Consider the following 14,816-nt stretch of genomic DNA (forward strand, 5'->3'; position numbering starts at 1 on the left):
TGACCTCCCTTGTCTCCCACCTCTAGACTCCCCTCATAAAAGCTCACCTGAGGGGTGCCTAGGCGGCTCAGTCAGTTAAGCAACTGACTCAGTTTTGGCTCAGGTCATGATCTCAGGGTCCTGAGATTGAGCCTTGTGTCGGGCTCCACACTCAGCTCAGGGGCTGCTTGAGATTCTCTCCCTCCCGCTCTGACCCTCCCCTCACTCACACCCTCTCTCTCCTCTAAGAATAAATAAATAAAATCTTAAAAATAAAAAAATAAAAGCTCACCTGCTTAGGTTAGGCCCAACCAGAAGAATCTTCCTCTTGATTAACCCAACTGATCAGAGATCTTAATTACAACTGCAGTAATCTCTTTGCCATAAAGGAGATAGGAGGTATCCTGTAATATCCACAGGTCCAGCCCATGCTCAAGAGCAGGGGATTATACACAGCATGTACACTAGGTGGTGGGATTCTCAGTAGCCATTTTAGAATTCTGCCGACCACATGGCTTTTAGCAGCTTGGAATAAAATCCTGGATACAACAATGAAGCACTCCTAGGACATCCTGCATTACCGGTATTCTTGGTGGCCCAAGAATAATTCTGTGAGGAAAAACCTGCACATATATGAGCCAAAAAGAGATTCAGCAAGATCAATGTATGCTAAAATTAGTGAACTAATTTTTAGTTCATTTAAGTACATTTTAATACATTTAAGCAGAAAAAGGTATTTGCCTAGTCTCTTGTTAGTTTCCTAGAGTTACCATAACATTACTACAAATGGATGGCTTAAAACAACAGAAATTTATTCTCACAGTTCTGATGGCTAGAAGTGTGAAATTAAGGTGTTGACAAGATTGGTTCTTTCTGGAGGCTCAAAGGGAGAATGTGTTCCCTCTTTTCTAGCTTCTACCAATTCTTGTATTCCTTGGCTTCTAGATATAGTACTGCAATTTCTGCCTCGTCTTATAATGTTCTCCCGATATGTCTGTGTCTGTGTCCAAATTCCCCTCTTCTAAGAAAACCAGTCATTGGATTAGTGTTTACTGTAATTCAGTATGATTTCATCTTAATTTGATTACATCTGCAAAGACCCTATTCCCAAAAAGGCCACATTCTGAGCTTCTGAGTAGACATGAATTTTGAGAGGACAATTCAATTAAGTATAGTCCCAAAGTTTCTCCCCCCCACCCCAAACATTTAGTAATTATAAAGGAAAAATAACAACTTTACTTATGAATAATCCTGGCAGACTCCACTTTAACCAACTGATTAAGGCAAACATCACTAATAATACATTTCAACATCTTATGACCCTTGGTATGATGCAGTGAGAAGGGTACATAATCTAAATAATGTTTCAAGGGAAAGATCAGATAAAAACAAGCAGAGGGATGTTTACAAAATAACTGACCAATGTTGTTCCAAAGTGTTCAGGTCATGAAAGATAAGGAACTATCATAGAACGGAGGAGAGTAAGGAGACATAACAACTAAATGCAGGGTAGGATCCTGGATTTGATTCTGGAAAAGAAAATGGATATTAGGGAAAAAACTGACAAAACCTGAATTAATTTTGTAGTTTAGTTAATGTTGTGTCAAGGTTAATTTCCTTGTTTTGAAAATTGTTCTATGGTTAGGTAAACTTAACATAATGGGAAACTGGGTGAAGAGTTTATGAGAACTTTCTATACAATTTTTCTAATTCTTTTGTAAGTCTAAAATTATCTCAACAGGGACACCTGGGTGGCTCAGTTGGTTAAGCGTCTGCCTTTGGCTCAGGTCATGATCCCAGGGTCCTGGGATGGAAGCCCTGCATTGGGCTCCCTGCTCTGCAGGGAGCCTGCTTCTCCCTCTGTCTGCTGCTCCCCCTGCTTGTGTGCATGTGCTCTCTCTCTCTCTGACAAATAAATAAAATAAAATATTTAAAAAATAAAATAATCTCAACAAATACATATTCTCCTGATTACTAATGAGGCTGAGCGTAATTTCAAATGCTTATTTGCCTATACAATTTTTTATTTTTTTTAATTTTATTTCTTTTAAACTTTTTTTTTTTTAAAGATTTTATTTATTTGAAAGAGAGACCATGAGCAGGGAGTAGGGGCAGAGCGAGAGGGAGAAGCAGACTCCTTGCTGAGCAGGGAGCCCAATACAGGGCTCAATCCCAGAACTCCAAGACCATGACCTGAGCCGAAGGCAGATGCCTAACCAGTGAGCCACCCAGGCGCCCCTATACAGTTTTTTTTAATGTAGACATTCAAGTCATTCCCCCATTTCTTTTCCTTGACTTTTTCTTATTTATATGTGTTAATTTAGTATATAGTCATGATACTAATACATTATCAGTTTTACGTGTTGCATTTACTCTAATTTGTTGATTTTTAATTTTTTTAATGCTGTCTGTTGATCAATGACTATATTAAAATATAGTCAAATTTATTACTACAAAGAAAGAGATTCAGAAGAGTTAGGCTTTGTGAAGAAGTGTTAGGAATACCTCCACCAATTTACTTTGCTTATTTATTTTTACTTTATATACACACAAGAGTGACACATGATAAAAACGTTTTTAAACTTTTATCTAATTAAACCTAAACTACATCTAAACAAGTTTTAAAGCACTCCATTAATAAATATAAAAATTCTAAGTAATAACAATATTATGTCAGAGTGAAAATGGCAACATATTTTCTTCCTGCTGGTGCACAAATAATGATGTATCATACAATCAATACTGTCTTAGATTTAATGAAATGTATAATTCATTCATTTGATGAATATTTATTAAGTACTTACTGTTATATTAGTCCCTGTCCTAGGTTTAGGGGATGCAATGATGAACCAGAGAACTGAAGCCTGGGCTATTGTTTAGGAAGAAGAGGAATAAACAAATTCATAAATGTGTTAATTTTGGATAGCAATACATGTTATAAAGACAATAAAACAAGATAATGTTATAGAGAGTGACAGCGATAGTGGGTACTTTTACTTTAGAGAAGATCTTTGTGAGGCAGTAACATTTGAGCTAAAAACTGAATGATGAAAAAGTCCCAAAAAGTGATGATTGGTAGTGGTGGCGGGCACCTGGTTGGTTCAGTCGGTTGAGCATCAGGCTCTTGGTTTCTGCTCAGGTCATGATCTCAGGGTCCTGGAACTGGGCTCCATGTTGGCCTCCATGGTCAGTGAGGAGTCTGCTTCAGGATTCTCTCCCCCTTCCTCTGCCCTCCAACCGCGAGTGCGCATGTGTGCATGCTCTCTCAAATGAATAAAATAAATCTTAAAAAAAAAAAAGTGATGATTTGGGGAAAGAGAATTCCGGATGGAGGCAACAGTAAATGCAAGAGTTCTGAGTAGGAACAAATCTACAATGTTGGAAGAACCAAAATAGCAATGGAATTGAATCATGGTGAACTAGGGGTTAGAGATTTAGTGGTAACTAGGTCATTTAGGGCCTTGTAGGCCATGGTAAAAGAGTTTGGATTTTAAGTGCAATTGGTTTTCATTAGGATCTAATTTAAGTTTAATTAACAATATTCTTTTGCTCCACCTTTCCCTTTGGTTAACTGATTCTCAAAGCTAAAGTGTTATGGTGACTACCTTTATAGTGCAGCGGCTTAGCATGTCCACATAATTCTTGCCTTAAGTGCAATGTTGACACTTTAAAGGAAAGCATATAGTTTTTGCATTATTCTTATTTAGATTCTAACATTTTATTACATACTGCTTCTTATTCTTATTTACATAATGCATTTGAACTGTTGGGAGCTTGTTAATGAATACAAAGTTTTAGAATGCAGGATTCTAGGACTAAATCTTAATTATTTCTTAATAATAAGAAATGATTATTCTTTATGAAAGTTTCTGCTCTAAATGGTGTTTTCCTGTTCTGAAATCTTGAATATTGATCCCTTTACTATCCACTATTACCTAAATTTTATAAAAAGAAGTTCCCTTTATCTTCCCTAAATAGGAAGGACATAATGTCAGAATAAAAACAGTCATTAAGGGGTGCCTGGGTGGCTCAGTTGGTTAAGCGACTGCCTTTGGCTCAGGTCATGATCCTGGAGTCCCTGGATTGAGTCCCGCATCGGGCTCCCTGCTCGGCAGGGAGTCTGCTTCGTCCTCTGACCCTATCCCCTCTCATGTGTTCTCTCTCTCTCATTCTCTCTCTCAAATAAAATCTTTAAAAAAAAAACAAAAAAAAACAGTCCTTAAAATCTTGAATAAATTTAGCCTTATTTTTTAAAAATCTCCACATTGACCTAATTTTTCTCATTTTATAGAGAACTTACAAAAATCTCATCCTAGGGGCGCCTGGGTGGCTCAGTCGTTAAGCGTCTGCCTTCGGCTCAGGTAATGATCCCAGAGTCCTGGGATCGAGCCCCACATCTGGCTCCCTGGTAGGCAGGAACCCTGCTTCTCCCTCTCCCACTCCCCCTGTTTGTGTTCCCTCTCTCGCTGTCTCTCTGTCAAATAAATAAAATATTAAAAAAAAAAAAAATCCTGGGGCGCCTGGGTGGCTCAGTCATTAAGCGTCTGCCTTCGGCTCGGGTCGTGGTCCCAGGGTCCTGGGATCAAGCCCCACATCGGGCTCCCTGCTCAGGGGGAAGCCTGCTTCTCCCTCTCCCACTCCCCCTGCTTGTGCTCTCTCTCTCACTGTGTCTCTCTCTGTCAAATAAATAAATAAAATCTTTAAAAAAAAAAACAAACTCATCCTATACAGTTGCCATCACTGCTCAAGAAAACCTTACAGGGCGCCTGGGTGGCTCAGTTGGTTAAGCGACTGCCTTCGGCTCAGGTCATGGTCCTGGAGTCCCGGGATCGAGTCCCACGTCGGGCTCCCTGCTCAGCAGGGAGTCTGCTTCTCCCTCTGACCCTCCTCCCTCTCATGCTCTCTGTCTCTCATTCTCTCTCTCTCAAATAAAAAAAAAAAAAAAAAGAAAACCTTACAAATATGTAAAGGATGGTTACTTTTGATTGTCAAATATACTCTAGAGATATGTGCTTATTGATATTTGTAGAGAGAGAAAAAAACCATAATCATAATCAATTTCATTGTCTCTTTAAGTTTCTCAGAGAAGAAAAACCAATATGATAAATACCAAAAAATAATGTATGCATTTTTTTTGTTTCACATTATTCCTTAATAGACTAAATATCTCCTCAAAATCCATGACTACCCCCATTGTATAGGAAAAGGTTTCCCAAGTGACTTCACAAATTTCTGCTTTAACTTATTTCTGTTTAAAAAAATAAACATAACTATATTTTTCAGCTTTTTAATTTGACTTCAAAATTAATCTGAAAAAAAAATTATTGCCGCAAAATGTAGTGATCTTCTAAAAATGAAACCAACCTCTAATTATGGGTAGTACTTGTATAAAGAATAAATCACTTAAACTAGTGATTTAAATCAAATGACTCCATCTTTTGCTTTCTTGAATGCACTGGAAGCTAAAAAGTATGCTTCTGGATGTATGCATATTTGCATTTTCTGTTAAATGTAAACTGATACTAACTATGGACTGAGGAGGTATTTAAAGGCAATTGACACAATCAGAATGATGAGGATGAAATGGTTATATGATTTAAGAAGGTATTTAGAAACTAATGTGTAATGGTAGAAATCAAGACTTATTTTTCCTTATTAATCGGGATTGTAGAATTTAATGAGACTATTATTTTTACATTTCCCATTACTATGATATTTGAGAATGTGCGCTTAGACCTAATTCTACTTTTAGCCCATCTTCACGTGACCTTGTTTCTAGTGCAAGAGCCCAAGGCAGTTTCTCTGTAACATTAGATTGGATTATCCAGACTAGATCTATTGCTAAGAAGAGATTTCAATTTAAGAAATGGACAAAGGAAACAAAACAGCTGGTTTGATATACTAAATGATTTGTACTGCCCCAACAGAACATTCCAATTTCTAACAACTTCTTACACTGTTGTTCAGTGCTATTCATTCAACAAGCTTTTGAGAATTGTCTATACCACGCACTGTCAGGACCAAGGATGCAAAGATGAATGTCATAGGCTCTGTACTAAAGTATCACTAGCTAGTATAAACTAATAATTACATTACAGTGAGCTATGAAAGCATTGAAAGCAAATGCGAAGCAAATATCTTGTGCCTAGGAAAAGTGTGGGAAGGCATCAAAGAGAACAAAGAGGCAGCTTGGAGGTGGAATGGAATTGGACCAATTGCAACAGAGGTAAGAGGAAAATCTTTTTAAAAATCGTAAGTAGGATACTGCCTCTTAGAATTCAAGAAAAAAATTTGTTCAGAATTGGAGGCTGCTGGGCGCCTGGGTGGCTCAGTCGTTAAGCGTCTGCCTTCGGCTCAGGTCATGATCCCGGGGTCCCGGGATCGAGTCCCACATCGGGCTCCCTGCTCGGCGGGAAGCCTGCTTCTCCCTCTCCCACTCCCCCTGCTTGTGTTCCTGCTCTCGCTATCTCTCTCTCTGTCAAATAAATAAAAAAAAAAGAATTGGAGGCTGCTTACTCTCTTAACACTGTGCATCTTTCCTTCATTGCACTTATTTCACTGTGAACGTTTAAATTTGTTTTTGTGATTACTGAATGATGCTAGACTGAAAGTTCCTTGAGGACAGAACCATATCCATTTGTCTTGAGAACTGTATACACTTCAACGATGACACATAAGAGATGTAGGATAAATATGTGTTGAAAGCGAAAATAAAGTGGGTAGCAGAGTTCTCAGGAGCGTGACTGATCATTGTTTATCTAATACTGTCAAAAGAGAGAGCCGCAGAATCTGGGAAACGCATTCCTCTCACCAGAGGGTACTGCTCTATTGTTTGACAAGGGAAAATTCATTGAACTTTTCTGTGGTAACAATTAACTATTTTCCTCCTTCCTCTTACCCCGTTGGATTAATCATCCATTTGCCTTGATTTCAACCTTTTGGTTACTGATTCAGCCTCTTTGATTACCGGATAGACCATGATTATCTTGTGGTGACTGCAAAGGTCAGATGAAGGAGGGTTTTTTTTTTTTTTTTTTTTTGGTTGTTTTTTAATGATTATGCTGCCTTGCTCACTCTTGTCCGTCTGTTGCAAGCAGTATAGTTTCTGGGAGACAAAGGTACCACGTAAAACTTCCAAATTACCTTACTAAAAACCTACTCTATACTAATGAAAATTCCAATATATTATAGCAAACAAGAGGAAAAAAAAGACTTGCACTATGAGGAGAAACTGGGGTTTGAGGTTTCTGTATTATCGCTGAGAAAAAGCGAAATCCTTTATATGACATTCCTGGAAATGCCCTCTAAATTGTTCGCCCTCAAAGTTTACCATGGTCTCGCTACTTAAGGCATATTCAGGTTTGCAAAGATCAGAGACGCCGAAAGTAACCCGCCACCCCACCCCATGCGTCCCAGCGGAGTCAGTAAACACCGAGATTGCTTCCCACAGCTCACGGGGGAGGGAATGTAGGGTAACGTGCGCAACCATCTTGGTTGTGGCTAAGAGCAGCGCGCTAGTTGGCGTCACTCAGCCCTCATGCGCAGGCGTATTAGGAGTACACGCCCCCCCCGCCCTCCCCCGCTTCCCGTGCACGCGCTCGGAGCCCGCAACTCTCGCGAGAGAAGCGAGATTTATTCCTACGTACCGGGCCGTGCTGCTTATGGCGGCGCTGGAGAGGGGGCGCTGAGCTGTTGGGGTGAGTACGACCTCGGGGTCCAATTGGGGGTAGCAAGAAGCCAGGCTAGAGGCAGATGAGAAGACAAAGACTAACGGGAGAGACTTCTGAGTCAAGGTGGGCACTCCTAGAGCTCCGGGCAGGGAAGATCTCACCCTGAGTCTCTACCCTGGGCTTTTCCACCTGGCCCCCGTTTAACTGTCTAAGCCTCATGTCAGGCCGTAGAGCCGAAACGAAGAGTCGAGGCCAGGCAGCCGCGCGTGGTGGTGGTGGTGGTGACTATAGTGGGGGGAGGGAGCGAAAATGGAGGCTCCGACCGCAGCCAAGATGGAGGCAGGGGTGCGGGGCTCGGGCGCGGAGGCTGCTGGGAATTGTAGTCTAGCCACTTCCTTCTCTGCGGCTTGGCGGGGGGAACGGGAACTACAAGTCCCGGCGGGCGGGGCGAGGGGGTGGTGGCGCGGTCCTTTGTGTGAAGTTGGAGGAGCCGGAGGCAGAGGGAGAGGGGCCTACTCTCACTCTGGACCCTATAGTTTACTGTCCGTCACCTGCTTGGGGGTCTGACTACGAGTACCAGAGCGCAGTGCGGTAGTGGCGCCTCCTTTGTGTATGGACTGAGACCCTGCACCATCTAAATGCTTGGAGACACCTCCTTTCCCCGACCACGTCTGGCACAGTAGCTCAGCTGAAGTGTTATCTTTACTTCCACTCACCTGGAGCTGTCTGTCTTGAATCCCCGCACCCAACCTTCCCTTCTTGCTTTCCTGGGCTTCTTGAGAAAGGAAACCAGCCCCTAATCTTCGGCACGTGTCTCTCACTCCTCTATCCTGGGGTTAGGGCGTGCTCTGTTAGAGCTCAGTGGAGCCGACCTTACCGCCATCTCTGGCTCTTACGGTGCAAAAGCCTGGTCTACGTTGAGCAATGAACGACTTGGCTTCGTCATTCTGTGTAGAGTTAGTTTTTTGGAGCCCTGGTCGGAGACACTTCAGGTTTTTAACCATCCGATATTTTGTCAGTATGAAATTTTAGTGCCACGGTTCTTTTGCTTTAAGATTTTCCTTTAGATTAGAAACACCCAGGTGGCTTCTTTCTTCCTTCACTCAAAAGTGAGGCAGGGAACGCTCCCTAAAAACAGCCATCAATTTGCAGATACAAAAGTCTGAACATTGTAGGAGGAGGTAATTGTTTTGCACCTAAAATGAGTGAAAGAATGTGGTCCTCTTTAAAGAGTTTGTGGAGACAGGCTTGGAGAGGGAGGGAGGACTCCCAAAGGCACTGTGGTGGTTAAATTTCCTTGGATAGACTTTGCTTTTGATGAGGAAGATACATGAACTGGCAGCTCTTGGCCAGAGCCACTGGTCTGTAAAATTTAGGTACCAAGTTACAGCTCGTAAGTTATTCTGTTATCAAAATGCTGAGTAATTTTCATTTTGAGTTTCTAGAAGATAAGCATTCTTAATACTACATTGAAGGGTACTGCAATACCTTGGTGCTTTGGGGTACTAATGAATAATAGTTATTCTTGGTGTGGGTAAGGAGAGGGTTTATATGCCTGAATGGACATATACCTGAGTCATAATATCTAGATAAATATTCAGTTTTGTTTCTTTTTGTTTCCTTTTAGCCTTAGGCCTGAAATAAAAGAGATGGTAGTGGTTTGAGTGATTTTGCAGCTGCTCTGGATGTTTACCATTGAGATGAGTATTTATAGCAGCTGAGTTGAAAAAGTATGTGAGGCGCAGAAGATAGGTTTTCTTTTTTTGTAATTAAGTTCTGACTTACCAAGTATGACCTTTAGAGTGTGGTTGAAAATTCTAGTAAATTCCTACAAATCAAAAATGAGATCATGAAAGCTGACATTTAGGCCTGCTTTATCCCACTTCTGTTTTCCCCTCCATCCATCTAAAGATATACTGTGCAGGGCCATTCAACATTTTTAAAAAATTAGTTTATTTTAAAATAAAATATACATAACATAGAATTTATCATTTTAATCTTTTTTAAGTGTATGGTTCAGAGTTATTAAATTCATTCACGTTGTGAGGGCTATACTTTTGACAAGGTAGTTGAAACAGCGATGCTGTTTGGACAGAATTTTTTAAGGTGCTTAACTTTAGGACGGTATTATGAAATAAAATAAAAATCTTGATTTCGTTAAATAAACACAGAATTGATGCCTTCTTAGCTTTGTCTTTCCAAAACCAAAAGGGAACCTACTTTGAGATCTTTGACTCAAACTGTCTTATGGAGAGCTGTAAAACTTGTAGGATTTTTCATAATAGAGAATTATAGCCACAAAAGAAAAAAAAAAAACCACACTTTTTTCTAAGACTTCATGGCTAGAATGTCTCCAGGGGTGAAACTGCTTTGGTAGAAGTGACTTGTTTTCTTGAATTCCATCATTTCTTGATGTTAAATTCTTTTTGCCAAGTCAGGATTTAAAACATTCCTTTGTCTAGATGTTGGAATGTTTTCCACTTCCATGTATGAGTACCTGGTTAAAAACAATGCAAAACTTTTTTTTCAGTTCATACTGCCAAGCCTAAGGAATTGTGCTACATTTTTCGCTAGGGTTATTAAACTGGAATATGATCTAGGCAGTATTCTGTTCAGAAGTATTGAATGGTAATTTTATTTTTGGAGTGTTTTTATATTTAATATGCCCTTTAATGCTGAGGTAAAACTGTGTAGTTGAAAATAAACTGATCAGCAAAGTTTCTCCACAGTTAACATGTAGGCTATCCATTGGTTTGTAACTATAGCCAGTAGATAACCAGCTAGTTATTTGCATTTCTGCTTCTCAAATGTAGTATGTACAAGCTCCTGCTATGGTCAGATTTGCTAGATAACTGCCTCCTTTTATCTCAGAGTCTTCGCCCAGGAGCCTTTTGTTTACTATTTATTGGGCATGCCAGTGCCTTTTGCCCTCGTGAGCCTATACTTTCTGTGACCAATATAGTAGCCACTAGCCATGTGTGGCTGTTGTGCATTTAAACTGTGTACATTCTGAATTGAACTGTGCTATAATTGTAAAATAAACATTGGATTTCAAAGAAAACTTTTTTTTAGATTGATTACATATGAAAAGTAACATTTTGGATATATTTGATTAAATAGATTTAATTAAAATTAGTTTCACCTGTTTCTCTCAGCTTTTTTTTATTTGGTAGAGAGCACGCGTGCACAAGCAGGGAGAGCAGCAGGCAGAGGGAGAGGGAGGGAGAAGCAGGCTCCGTGCCAAGCAGGGAGCCTGAGATTCGAGATGCGATATGGGGCTTGATCTCAGGACCCTGAGATCATGACCGGAGCCGAAGGCAGTTGCTTAACTGACTGAGCCACCTAGGCGCCCTGTTTCTCTCAACTTCAGTATGATTACCAGAAAATTTTAAATTACATATATGGCTTGCACTATATTTCTGTTGGGACAGTACTGATCTACACTATTCTCTGATTTTGTGTCTGGAACATTCAGCTTCTTACACTGGCATCTGTCCTATTTCAAAGTATTAGTATATTGTAAAAACAGTTAAGTGATAAATGGATACGTAACTTTAAATGTCTTAATAGCTGTTCAGGTAACTAACAACCCATCATAATTGCTATTACTAAACATACAAAAAGATAGTTGCAGCAATTTGATATTCTTTAATTTCTGCTCGACATGTTGCTGACTTAAATTGGTTAATTATCTGAACTTTATCATTTTCCATAGGTTGTAAAGTAAAAGTGAATTAAAACCTGTTAAGCTTCAGTTATACAGGTTATAGCAAAATATGACATACTTAAACTTGTCTTGAGTTTTAATCAAGAAATATGAAGGAGGAAGTTAGGGTAAGAATATTATTCATACAAAGCAACAATAGAGAACCTTTTCAGTCCCATGCTGCCTAATTGAATCTTTGCTCTTCTCAAAAAAAAAAAAAAGTACTTTCTGAAGAAAGTAAGTTAGGTGGGGAGACTTATAGACTGGTTTAGCCTTTCATTAACATTCTCCCCAAGTGAGTGCTGTACAAACTCTGAGAATGATTTGTCAAAATGACAGATTTTAGATGGATTGCTGGCCACATAAATTATAGTTCAACACGTATTTAGTGCCTACTGTGTGCCTGGTTTCTAGTAGTCCTTTTGAGGTAGAGCAACGAACTGGGGGAGACTAAATAAAACAGGTGATGATAATTTTAAGACAGGTGAAATAGGAAATGACTAATTGGGTTATCAGTTTAAGGGATTAGTTTTAACTCCCAACTAAAACAATGACAGTTGATAATTAACTAGGGATGATACTGTTTCCAAACTGAGTAGATAACTTAGCAGTCAGGGGGACTCTCAGATCAACATTTAAATTGCCTAAGTATTTTAGTTGTTACTCTGTATTTCATGTGACTTAAGTAGCCTTTGGGGGCTAGAGGGAATGCGCTGTGTTCAGAGGGGTAAGGCCGAAGACTTGTCAGTACCACCCATGAATGTTAATAATCTTGGCATGAGTGCATAGTCAATTTTATTAAAATGCACAGTGGGTACTTTTTAAGGGTTTCATTAAGTGTTAATTTGACTGAAAAGTGTTTAGTTTAACCATAGAAATCTCATAGCTGTGAAGGTACTAATGAAGTGAAATTCCACCACTTGGGGTTTTTCATGATAGATGGTGGGTTTGTTTGAGCTTTAATAGATCCTAATAGGCTTCATTAGTGCCCAAGACTGGCTCTGCAATGCTCCAGATTTTAGATTCTGGAAGTCTCATTTCTCTGTTACTATATAGACAGTTCTTAATACAACATCCTACACTAGGTTAATGCAATTCAAGTTTTTCAAGATAGGTTCCCCTCCCCCCATGATATACACAGTCTTGTCCTTAGCAGTTTGATGAAATTCTTGCCTGTTTTATCAGATAGCAATTTTGAGGTCTTTGGGTTCGTAAGTAGATGTAAGATAGTAAGATTAAACCAGTGTATTGAGTCTGTATTTTTAAAAGAAGACATTATTTCTTGATGGGATAAATAAGACTATACAGTTAACCAAAACAAAATTTTTAGAAGTTAGTAGAACTGTCTGCACTTAAACTTGGTGTCGTTTTCCTATTATGGATTAACTGCCTCTTTGCTGTTGTAGTTTTGCTATGATTAAGTTTGGCGGTGCTGGATTAGTGCTGAAGGGGCTGTGATAAATAAACTTGAGTTTGTTTCATAATTGGAGGAACAGGGGCTCCTGGGTGGCTCAGTCGGTTAAGCGGCTGCTTTCGGCTCGGGTCATGATCCTGGGGTCCTGGGATCGAGCCCTACGCCTGGCTCCTTGCTCAGCGGAGAGCCTGCTTCTCCCCCTGCCTGCCACTCTGCCTACTTGTGCTCTCTCTCTGTCTGTCGAATAAATAAATAAAATCTTTAAACAAAAAAAAAAAATGGAAGAACAAGATACATAAAAACATGAAGTAAGAAAAGGGCAGAAATGATTTGGTATCAGAGAATGATGCAGACAATGGGAGTTACTGCCTCACAGTGGAAATTAAGGTAGTAAGTCTGTACTGGAATGGTCAAGAAAGACTTCTTTGTCACTTTGAAGATGGCAAAATTATCTTCTTTGTGAGAAGACCAATATATGCACAAAGAAGACTAGAATTCAGGCATCTGCCAGGGGTTATTAGGATTAGGCAAGAAAATAAACCTATCTAGGAGAAGAACTGGAGAGCTGTCAAAAGGTAAAGATGGAAAGGTAGAATAGAGAACATCTTAAATGGTGGTTCTTAAATCCTGGCTGCAAGTCAGAAACACAGGGGCCGGGGCTGGTGGGGGCAGGATAAAATGTACCACCTCCTGGGACCTAACCCTAGTGAAATTAAATTAGAATCTCAAGGTAGGATCCAGGCTTTGATTTTTTTTTTGTGGTGTGTGTGTGTGTGTGTGTGTGTGTGTGTGTTTTAAGTTACCCAGGTAGTTGGGTTGGATGTGCAGCCAGGATTAAGAACTTCCCATTTAGAATGCTGGAAAAATCACTGAAGTTTTGGACAATGAAATGAGATGAAATTGGAGTTATAGATTGATCAGTCTGGCGGTGTTATGTGACAAAATGAAAAGGGTTGACACTGGAAGTTAGCAGATGTGTTAGATATCTGGACTAAAATACGGTGTCAAAAAAATAAAATAAAATACGGTGTCATTTAGGACAAAAGATCTCTTTAAGGAAATATTGATAAGACTTGCAACATAGGGTGTGGAGGTGGAGTGGAAAGAGTCAAAGATCATAACAGAAGTGGCCCTACTTCAGGCCAGTTAAATTATTCTTTGAGTGGGGACTGGGCATAAGTATTTATTAAAACTTCCCAAGTGATTTGCAACCATTGCTCTAAGAAGTATCTAGTCTGGGGAAATAGAATGATCCAAATAAAATCTGAAAGATGGGGCAAATGTAATATTTGATATTTGAAGTAATAATATAAAGTCAGGGAATGTTAGGTATAGCCACACACACACACACACACACACACACACACACACACACACACACACACAAAACAGCCACAGATCAGCTGTTGATAAGTTTTCATTTTGCATATGTGAAACTGAAATTTAGAGAGATGAAGTGACTTGTTCATGGCATTTTACTAGGGAGTGTCAGTGAATGAACTTGAGCTCTCCTAATCTATAAACTTACTTCACAAGCTCTGGCCTCTCACCATATAGTCATTCTTATTTCTGATGTTTTTAAAATAAACACACTATTCAATTTTCACTATTTCTAAAACCAAATCCACCTTTTTCTTCTCCCCATATAAATAGTTTAATATTTCAGTCAGTGTGAAAGAATCATTTTTATGGCCAGTATAAAGCACAATTCTGTGGTTTGACTTATATATTTCACTTCCCATCTTTTCTCATCTTAATTGTTTCTTTTTTATAGACATTTCTCATCTATTTCTGGCAACAGCTCAAATGAGATTTCTGTTTTCTTCACTCAGTCTTCTCCCATAGGATTTCAACACTTAATACCCTTTCATCAAGAACTAAGGCTATTTCCTGTTATATCAAGTTGAAATACTTCATAATCTGGCTCCACTATACCTGTCACACCACATATCCCATTTCACTCTGTTCTGGCCACACTAGCCTATTGATTCTTCTGAAACAAGCCACACTTGTTGCCACAGTCCTTCATGTAATAAACCTCCCTTGA

At 39.5% G+C, this 14,816-nt stretch overlaps 1 protein-coding gene across 4 annotated transcripts in view; it reads left to right on the forward strand.

The window, feature by feature from the left end:
• Positions 1-7,559: 7,559 nt before the first annotated feature.
• CSDE1 (cold shock domain containing E1) overlaps positions 7,560-14,816 on the forward strand; it is a 39,608-nt gene continuing 32,351 nt past the window's right edge. For all 4 annotated transcript variants that reach the window (XM_036088477.2, XM_036088478.2, XM_036088479.2 and 1 more), the window contains exon 1: positions 7,560-7,676. The gene's annotated coding sequence lies outside the window, so the exon portion shown is untranslated. The remainder of the gene's footprint in view (positions 7,677-14,816) is intronic.

Source organism: Halichoerus grypus, chromosome 5 (assembly GCF_964656455.1).
Source record: "Halichoerus grypus chromosome 5, mHalGry1.hap1.1, whole genome shotgun sequence".
NCBI classification, from domain to species: domain Eukaryota; kingdom Metazoa; phylum Chordata; class Mammalia; order Carnivora; family Phocidae; genus Halichoerus; species Halichoerus grypus.